Raw genomic sequence first — 9,869 nt, forward strand, 5'->3', positions numbered from 1 at the left:
CTTCTATGGCTTCTTCCTTGAGAAGTCATGGTTACCTTCATGCTACAGTGAGGCATAAAGACTAGGTCTTTAGATTATATGATATCTAGATAATTCTGGTTTGCCGTGAGCCACTCAGTGTCCAGCACTAAGCATGATCGGAGATGTGAATAAGAAATGACCAGACCATGTGGGTAATTCAAGGAAGAACCATGAACTCCATTTATTGATTATTAGGACAAGGTTTTTATAGAGCAAATGAGACAAAGGAAGGGGACTCGAGTTTTCTTATCATTACCTTAGTCTGTCACATCCTGGAAGTAGCACAGAATAGATAATTTGATAAGGATTTGTTATCTAGGAGACTAAAGTCTTAGGGTAAAACCTTTGGTCTAGGCCTCAGGTATCTTCTAATGCAGCCACAGTAATAAACAGATACAATTGAGAGCAGACTTCAAAGCCAAAGCCACAACCATCAAAAGATATCATGTTTAGAGCTGACCACCCAAAGATACCTGAGTGCTGAATCAAATATTTTGGCTCTCAAATTCTGGTGCAATCAGGCAATTACAATTGAATCACCACACAACTTTGGTTTTTCTACCTTATTCTCTCGACAAAAACAAAGCCTGAAAACTTCTCAGGGGATCTAATTCATAACTCTTTGTATTTAAGAACCCCAAAATATTTTAGGGTAAATAATACACAAAGGTAGTTTCAAGTTTTGGGGGGAGCTACATTTACTAGACAATGTGATTGCTTCCCTTATTGCCAAATTCACTTTTTCCTCTCTCTGGATGTTTTTTCTTTTATTGAAGTGTTGTCTTTGGCATATTTCTTTGTCTCCCCCTCACAGGTGAATGGAAGAGAGGCAGATGAAGAATGAGGCAGAGAGAGCTTTGATGAATCTATGCAGAGTTTTAGTGACAGTGAAGAGTAATTCCACAGATTTTCAGAAATGCACATTTAAAAAATTCCACATGTGAATTGGATGCAAGGAGGGCAGGAGAGCAGAGAAAGAGTGGGGAAAGAAAGGAAAGGAAATTTGTGCTCCTTGTCACTAGTTGGACCAAAGATATTCGCTCTGCAGACAGACCTTGTGCTAAAGGAAAAATCTGACGAAATTGAGCTTAATGTTTTCATTAAAGTTAGAAGAGACTTTTACTCACCTAAGAAAAATGTCTTAACTAAAAAATAGATTTTTCAAAGACCACAGACAACAGCAAGGTAAAATGTGTCTGATTTATGGCAGGTTTAAAAGGTCTGCCTTCCACATGTGAGTCTAGAGCCATGGTAGGTGTCACAGCAAGATGATAAATGAAGAGATAACTCAAAAGGAGAAGCAAAAAGCCAGTAGCCTCCAGCATGCATGTGAGTCTGGAAGTTAGCTCCAGAGCAAAGTCTGAAGTATGTCAGGAAGGCTGTATAGCCATAGGTCAGCAGAGTGACAGGCTGCTATGAATGAAGAGATGTGTTTTTCTCTCTCCATTATATCATCAAATAGCTAAATGATCTTAGGTAAGTCACATTACTGCTTAGTGACTCGGTATCATTATATTAAGATGTGGATAATAATATTTGCTCTAAAGATGCTTTAAAGAATTAAAGCCACCATAAAAATGAAATATATTAATTGGTTTCTAAATGTATAATTTAGATGACAGTGAGAGATGGAGTTAGGGAGGAATGATTATTAAATGGATTGTTGAGAAAGAAAAGACCAATCCACATATAAGGAGACACGAGTGGCTTTTTTTTTCAGAAAAAAAATATATAGTCATCAACCCTTTCCAAAGCAGAAAACACTGGTTTTAGAAGATGGAGATGGATAATGACACACATGAAGAAAATATTTTTTTCATGGTAAATTTTTTGAAACATTTAAAGCAGTTAAGAAATGCAATCCATAGATTAGCAAAAGAAGAGATCTGGGTATACTACATGGGGTGGGGTGAGATTGGCCATTCTTCGTGGGGAGAAATCCAAAACATTCAATATGTGAAAGCAGAGAAAGTCAAACACACCATCTAGCAATTCTGCACAGTATATGGACAGAAGAGATGGAGAAAAAAGGGAAATCAATGAGGCGGTAATGTAAGATCCTCTTCTCTGCATTGCATGTAAATGTGATGCAGGTTAAAAGGTTAGAAATCCACTGGTTTCTTTTGCAGCAGGCAATAATTACAACAACTTTTATTGAAATTTTTGCTTTATATCTTACAGAAAGGTTGGAGAGAAAAGACTAATGCACATAAAACAACAAGACACTGTTAAGTAATACACTCTATGCTACCAACTATATTAGTTCAAAACAAGGAATTAATGTAAAAGAGAGAGTAGTCAAGGAAAGCTTTAAAGAACTGAAAGCATCTGGGCTTTGAATGAAAAATAGAAAAGGGCTGCTTGTTTATTGAGAATTTTTTAAAATCCAAGATATATAGGCAGATATAACAGAAATATAAGAATAAGAATCATTGCCTAAAAGACAAGTGGTCAAAGGACATAAATACAGATTTCTTAAAAGAATTACTATCAACTAGCTATATAAAAGAATGTTCTATATTACTAATTGTAAGAGAAATTCAAATCAAAGCAACTTTGAAGTTTTTCCTCAGAGCAAGAATTTTAGCAAAGATGACAAAAGATGGGAAGTTGATGCTGGAGGAGTAGGCACATGAATTCATTATTGTTGGGGCTGTGAATATGTCTGAACATTTGGGAAAGCAATTTGAAAAAAAAAATAACTAAACATCCATACCTTTTGTCCCAGATATTCCACTACTAGGCATTTACCTCGATCAATAAAGCAATCAAACCAATCATCATGCATGTATTCATCACTGACTGTTGCCAGCCAGTGAGATTACAAATACAAAGAATGAAGTAACAGCTATTTGAAAGAGACTTACATGCTAATGAGGGAAATGCCAAGAACCATTTAAATACAAGCAAAATAAATACACAGAGAATAAATACAAATAAAAACAAAAAGTAGCTAAATGCAAAATAGTTTGGAATGGAGAATTCTTGAAGTTTTGGAGATCAGGGAAGGCTTCCTGTAGAAGGTGGTACTTGATTGTATCTTGAAGGAAGAGGAGATACTGTTGTGAAGTGAAGAAGGAATGCATTACAGGTAGTAGATAGCACATTGCACAGAATAGGCATGTAGTAAATATTGAATTAAAATGAATCAAGAAAGCATAGGTTTCTTTTGGGGGGGGTGTTGGCAGTCAGCAAATAAACATTTATTAAGTGCCTAACTGTGCCAAGGACTGTATTTAGTGCTAGTGACACAAAAACAGGCAAAAGGCAATTCCTGTCCTAAAGGAGTCCACAATTTAATGAAGGAAGACAACTTATTGTACCTGGTGAGTGACATGATGGAGTTTAGAGGAGTACAGAGAAGAAGTGCATTTCACTTTGCATCATCTCATATAATTCTTCCCAGGTTTTTTTTTAATGTACTCTGCTCATCATTTCTTATAACACAGCAGTATTCCATGATAATCATACACCAACAATTTGTTCAACCATTCCCCAGTTGAGAGGCATCCCCTCAATTTCCAATTGTTTGCCACCTGCTATAAATCTTTGTGTACATATAGGTCTTTTTCCTTTTTTTAAAAAACAATCTCTTTTGGGATACAGACCCAGTAGTGGTATTGCTAGGTCAAATTGAATGCATGGTTTTATAGCCCTTTAGGCATAGTTTCAAATTGCTCTGCAGAAAGGTTGAATCAATTCACAGCTCTACTAACAACTCATTAATGTCTCATTTTTCCTCATCACCTCCACCATTTGTCATATTCCTGTCCTGTAATATTAGCCAATCTAATAGGTATGTGGTAGTACCTCAGAATTGTTTTAATTTGCATTTGTCCAATCAAGAGTAAGTTATAACATTTTTTCCTACATGGCTAAAGATAGCTTCAGTTACTTCTTTTGACAATCATTCATATTTTTTCATCATTTATCAATTAGGGAATGGCTCTCACTTCTATGAGTTTGATTCAGTTGTATGCATGTATGAGAAATGAGGCCTTTAAAAGAGAAATTTGCTTAAAATTTTTTTCACAATTGCTTTTGCTATTTTCCTCCATCCTATCCCCCACTCATTTATTCTATTCTCATTCTCCTTTCACTTGTCCCTCCTCAAAAGTGTTTTGCTTCTGACTACCCCCACCCCCATCTGCCCCCCTTCTATCACCCTACCTTCTCTTATCGCCTTCCCCTAGTACTTTCCTGTAGGGTAAGATAGATTTCTATACCCCATAGAGTGTGTATGTTATTCCCTCTTTGAGCCAATTCTGATGAAAGTAAGGTTCACTCACTCCACTTCACCTCCCCCTCTTCCTCTCCACTGGAAAAGATTTTTCTTGCCTTTTTTACATGAGATAATTTACCCCATCCTACCTCTCCCTTTTCCTTTCTCCCAGTACATTCCGTTCTCACCCCTTAATTTTATTTTTTAAGATATCATCCTTTTGTATTCAAGTCACATGTGTGTCCTCTGTCTATACAAATTTCTATTTATCCTAATAATGAGAAAGATATGAGTTACAAGCACCATTTGCCCATGAAGGAATGTAAACAGTTTAACCCTATTAAGTCCTTTATGATTTCCCTTTCCTGATTGCCTTTTTATTATTCTCTTGAGGCTTGTAATTTGCAGGTCAAATTTTCTATTCAGCTCCAGTCTTTTCATCAAGAATGCTTTAAAGTCCTCTAATTTCACATTCATTTTGCCCCTGAAGGATTATACTCAGTTTTTCTGGGTAGGTGATTCTTGATTGTAATCCTAGCTCCTTTGTCCTCCAGAATAATACAGACCTTCAGTCCATTAATGTAGAACTTATGTTAGCCTGACTGTGGCTCCACAATATTTAAATTGTTTCTTTCTGGATGCTTGCAATATTTTCTCTTTGACCTGGGAGATCTGGAATTTGGCTATAATATTCTTGGAAGTTCTCATTTAGGGATTTCTTTAAGGAAGTGATTGATGGTATCTTTCAATTTCTCTTTTACCCTCTGCTTCTACAATATCAGGGCAGTTTTCCTTCATAATTTCTTGAAAGATGATCTCTAGGCTTTTTATTATTATTATTATTATTATTATTATTATGACTTTCAGATAGTCCAATAATTTTAAAATTATTTCTCCTAGATCCAGGTCCATTGTTTTTCCAATGAGATATTTCACATGGTCTTCTATATTTTTTTCATTCTTTTAATTTTGTTTTATTTTTTCTTCATTTCTCATAAAGTCATTAGCTTCCATTTGCTCCATTCTAATTTTTAAGTAATTATTTTTTAAGTGAGATTTTGTATCTTCTTTTCCTTCTGGTCAATTCTACTTTATAAGGAGGTTTTTTTTTCAGTGAACTTTTGTACTTCTTTTCCATATGGCAAATTCTACTTTTGAAGACATTCTTCTCCTTGTTGCCTTTTTGTTGTTCTTTTAAGATTTGGCCTGGTCTGTTTTTTAAGGTGGGATTTTCCGTGCTATTTTGTATGTGTTTCCTTTATCAAACTGTTGACTGATTTTTCATGACTTTCTCGCATCATTCTAATTTCTCTTCCCAATTTTTCTTCTACATCTCTTACTTGATTTTAAAAATCCTTTCTGAACTCTTCCATGACCTGAGTCCAAATTCATACTTTTCTTTGAGGCTTTGGATGTAGGAGTTTGGGCTACATTATCTTCTGAGTGTGTATTTTGAACATCCCTGTAATCATACTATCTTTCTATGGTCAGGATAGGTTTATTTTTCTGTTTGTTCACTTTCTTCTTCCAAGGAGGTATGATCTAAGTAGAGGTATGTTTACTGTCCTGGTCTGTGCTCTGTCTGCTAGTGACCACAAGCATTCTTTCCTTCCCTGGGACTGTGATAAGGATCCCTGCCTCACTCTGGCCTCCAGCTCTGGTGCTCTAGTGCTCCTCCTTGTTCTGGGATTGCCACCCAGGACTGAAACCTGGACCCAAGAATGGACAAATCAAGAGAGTCCTGCCTCAGTGCTATCAAAGACACGCCCATAAATCTCTGCTAGATCCCCTGATCATCTGTGGACTGAGACCTCCAGAAACAGCTGTCACTGCTACTAATACAGTGGTTGCAAAGTCCAGCAAAGGCTGGAGCCCAGTTTGTGCTGGCACTGTCTGAGCTGAACTTCAGTACTCTCTCAACCTGGTGCAACAGACCTTTCCTGCCAAGCTTCCAAGTTGTCTTGGACTGGAAATTTATTTATTCACTCTGTCTTTTTGTGAATTCTACTGCTCTAGGATTTGTTTAGAGTCATTATTTGAAGGTACTTAAGGGGTTTGAGGGAGATCCCAGGCAAAGCCCTGACTTTACCATCTTGGCTTTGCCTCTTAGTGTTTCCTATGAGTTGATCCATAGCATTTTAATATTTAGTCCTTTATGCTTATTAACCATATGATGTCCATTAGTGTATAAATATATGAGGCCAAAAGTTCAATGAGGTTTATGTTTTGTTGTTGTTATTTTGGGGACTATGTGTGTCTTTCCTGCTATTCCCTTCTCCCATACTGTACAATGCATCTAATCTGTATGGTATCTAACATGATGGATATCTTTAAGTAGTTTTCCCCCCCTACACACTTGATGAAAAGTCTTTTTCTATTGAGACTTTTTACTTGTTTTTGGAAAATTCTGATCATATATAAATAAATATTTTGCCACTTTTTACCAGGGGATCTTCACCCAAGATCAAGTGTATATATTTTATATCCAAAGCCTATTACTTTCTTTAAAAAAACTGTGGGTTTTTAAAATTGTATATATAATTTATATTTATATATAAATTTAAACTTATATATGTGTGTGTATTTTTTATTGATTTTTTTTCTCATCTTTCCCCTCCACTAACACTCCAGAAAAGGGGGGGGGGGAATAAAGTTTTAAAATATATGCTTCGATGTGCATTCAAAGTTAATCAGTTTTTTTCTCTGGATAGCATTTTTCATCATGGGTCTTTTGGGATTGTCTTGGATGATTATCTTGATCAGTCTTTCACAATTGATCATCCTTACACAATTACTGTTACTGTATACATTGTTCTCCTGGTTCTTCTCACTTTACATGAGTTTACATAAGATTTCTCAGGTTTTTCTGAGAAAACATCTTCTTTGTCATTTCTTATAGCACAGTAGTATCCCACCACATTCATATGCCATGATAGTTTTAGCCATTCCCCAATTGGTGGGTATCCCCTAAATTTCCAATTCTTTGCCATCATAAAAAGAGCTGGTATAAATATATTTGCCCAAGTAAGTATATTTCCCTTTTCCTTGATCTCTTTGGAACATAGACTGAGTAGTGATTTGCTGAGTCAAAGGATATGCATAGTTTTATAGACTTTTGGGTACAGTTCCAAATTATTCTCTAGAATGGTTGGATTAGTTACCAATTCCACCAACAGTACATTAATATTCCAGTCTTCCCACATCCCTCCAGCGTTTATCATTTTCTTTTTCTGTCATAGTAGCCAAATTAGTAGGTTCGAGGTGGTATCTCACAGTGCTTTTAATTTTCATTTCTCCAACAAATAGTGATTTATAGCATTTTTATATGACTATTGATAGGTTGATTGATTCTTTCTTAAAACTGCTTGCTCATATCCTTTGTTCATTTATCAATTGGGTATGTATCTTTTTTTTTTATAAATTTGGCTCAGTTCCATATTTTTTGAAAAATGAGTAATTTTTCAGAGACCCTTGCTATATTTTCCCCTTCAGTTTTGTTTTTGTTCTAATTTGGTAAGACTTCTTTATATATTTTTCAAATAATTTATTTATCATTGGGATTAATTGCTCCTTAAATCTTTGGTAGAATTCACTTGTAAATTTGTCTGATTCAGAGTATTTTTTCCTGGAAAGCTTGTTTCTTCTTCTAAGACAGAACTATTTACATATAATATTTCCTCATATAAATCTGAGCAGTTCACAATTTTGTGACCTTTCATCCATTTCACTTAGATTGTCATTTTACTGGCATTAATTTAAGTAAAATAATTCAATAATTGCTTTAATTTTATCTTCATTGATGGTGTAGTTCACCTTGTCATTTTTTATATTGGTAATTTGGTTTTCTTCTTTCTTTTTTTAAAATCAAATTAATCAATGGTTTATCCATTTTACTATGTTTTTCATAAAACTAGCTCCTAATTATGTTTATTAGTTCGATATTTAACTTTCAGTTTTATTAATTTCTCCTATATTTTTGTTTTTTTTAAGTTGGATACTCAATTCATTGAAATTTCTCTCTTTTACTGATGTACATGTTTATAGATAGAGAATATTCTCCAAGTGCTTCTTTGACTGAATCCCCCAAATTTTGGTGTGTTGTCTCATTTTTGTCATTCTCTTTAATGAAATTGATTGTTTCTATGCTTTTCATCTTATTTTCTTATTGAGTGAAATGTATTTCTGCTTCAATCTATTTGTGTATATTTTTCTCTTCTTTGACAAGTTCAAGTGAAAGTTATATTCAGATGTTGCCTTGTCCTTTTACTCCTTCCCCCTTATTTATACAGCCTTCTACTTACACACTGCAACTATGAGAGAGAATATCCCTCCTCTTTCTCCACTGCCCCAGATCTATTTCTTCCCTCTTCCTTTTCCCAAACATTAAAAGAAAAAAAGAAAAGAAAAGCAGCCAGGGACTCTGTCTTATTAGATTCCCTCTATCACTTCTGATCATGATAGAGTTCTGATGGGGCAAATTTATCATCTCCTCATAATAGAAAATAAATAATTCATCCTTGTTTATTATTTTAGTATTGCTCACTCATGTTTATCTTTTAATGTTTCTTCTTTCTCTTGTTTTTGTATTTCCATTTTTCTATATAGCTCTAGTCTTTTCCTCAAGAATTCTTTAGAACCCCCTAATTTCATTAAACATATATATATATATGTATACACACACATTTTTGATTTAATTTATTCTTTTCCCTTGTAGAACATAATATTCTAAGTTCTTCATTCTTTTTGTGACACCAAATCTAAATCTTTTGTGATTCCATTAAGTTTCTTAGTACTTGATTTTTTTCCTGTCTGAATTTTTTTTAACCTAGAACTGGGATGTTAACTATAATGTTCCTGGGAATTTTCATTTTGGAGTTTTTTTCAGGATATGACTGGTGGATTTTTTCTATTTCTACTTTTCCCTCTAGTTCTTAGAAATGTGACAGTTTTCTTTCATGACATCTTGAAATACAATGCATAGACTCATTTTTTGGCCATTTCTTTCAAGTAATCCAATGTTTCATGACATTTTTTTTTCTTGATTACTGTTTGAGAAAGTTATCTTTAATATGAAAACCCTTGAACTTCTATTTTTTCAGTCTTTTGATTTTATTTTTAAAAATTTATGTTAAATATTTTTTAATGTCTTATGGAATCATTAACTTTGATTTGGTTTATTTCTGTTTTGAAGAAGTCAGTGTCCTGGGTAAGCTTTTGCATGTATTTTGTCAAGCTCATAATTCTCATTCCAATTTTTTTCTTCCCTACCTGTTTTTACTTCCCCCTCAAAATTTCCCCCAGTGCTCTTATTTCTTTTCCAATTCTTTCCTCTGGTGTTCTCATTTCATTTATGAAATTACTTTTATCTCTCTTTTTTAAAGTTCTTGCTTTTTCTCTTCCACAAATTCTAGTTGAACTCAAAATTATACCCAAGCTTTTTGCTTCTTTTTAAAATTGTCTCTTCTCTTTTATTTCTTGGTCACTCTCCCTTTCTTCATTTTGATTGTAGACTTTTTTGAGTCATTTTCATCTTCTGGATTTGTATCTTTAGTGCCTCTCTCACAATTGTTCTTTATGGTGGAATTCCTTTTTTTAAAGTTGTTGTTTGCTAATTTTTCTAGACTTC

The sequence above is a fragment of the Petaurus breviceps genome, unplaced genomic scaffold (genome assembly GCF_028583685.1).
Source record: "Petaurus breviceps papuanus isolate PSGF00001 unplaced genomic scaffold, PetGlider_PUasm1.0 151, whole genome shotgun sequence".
Classification (NCBI taxonomy): domain Eukaryota; kingdom Metazoa; phylum Chordata; class Mammalia; order Diprotodontia; family Petauridae; genus Petaurus; species Petaurus breviceps.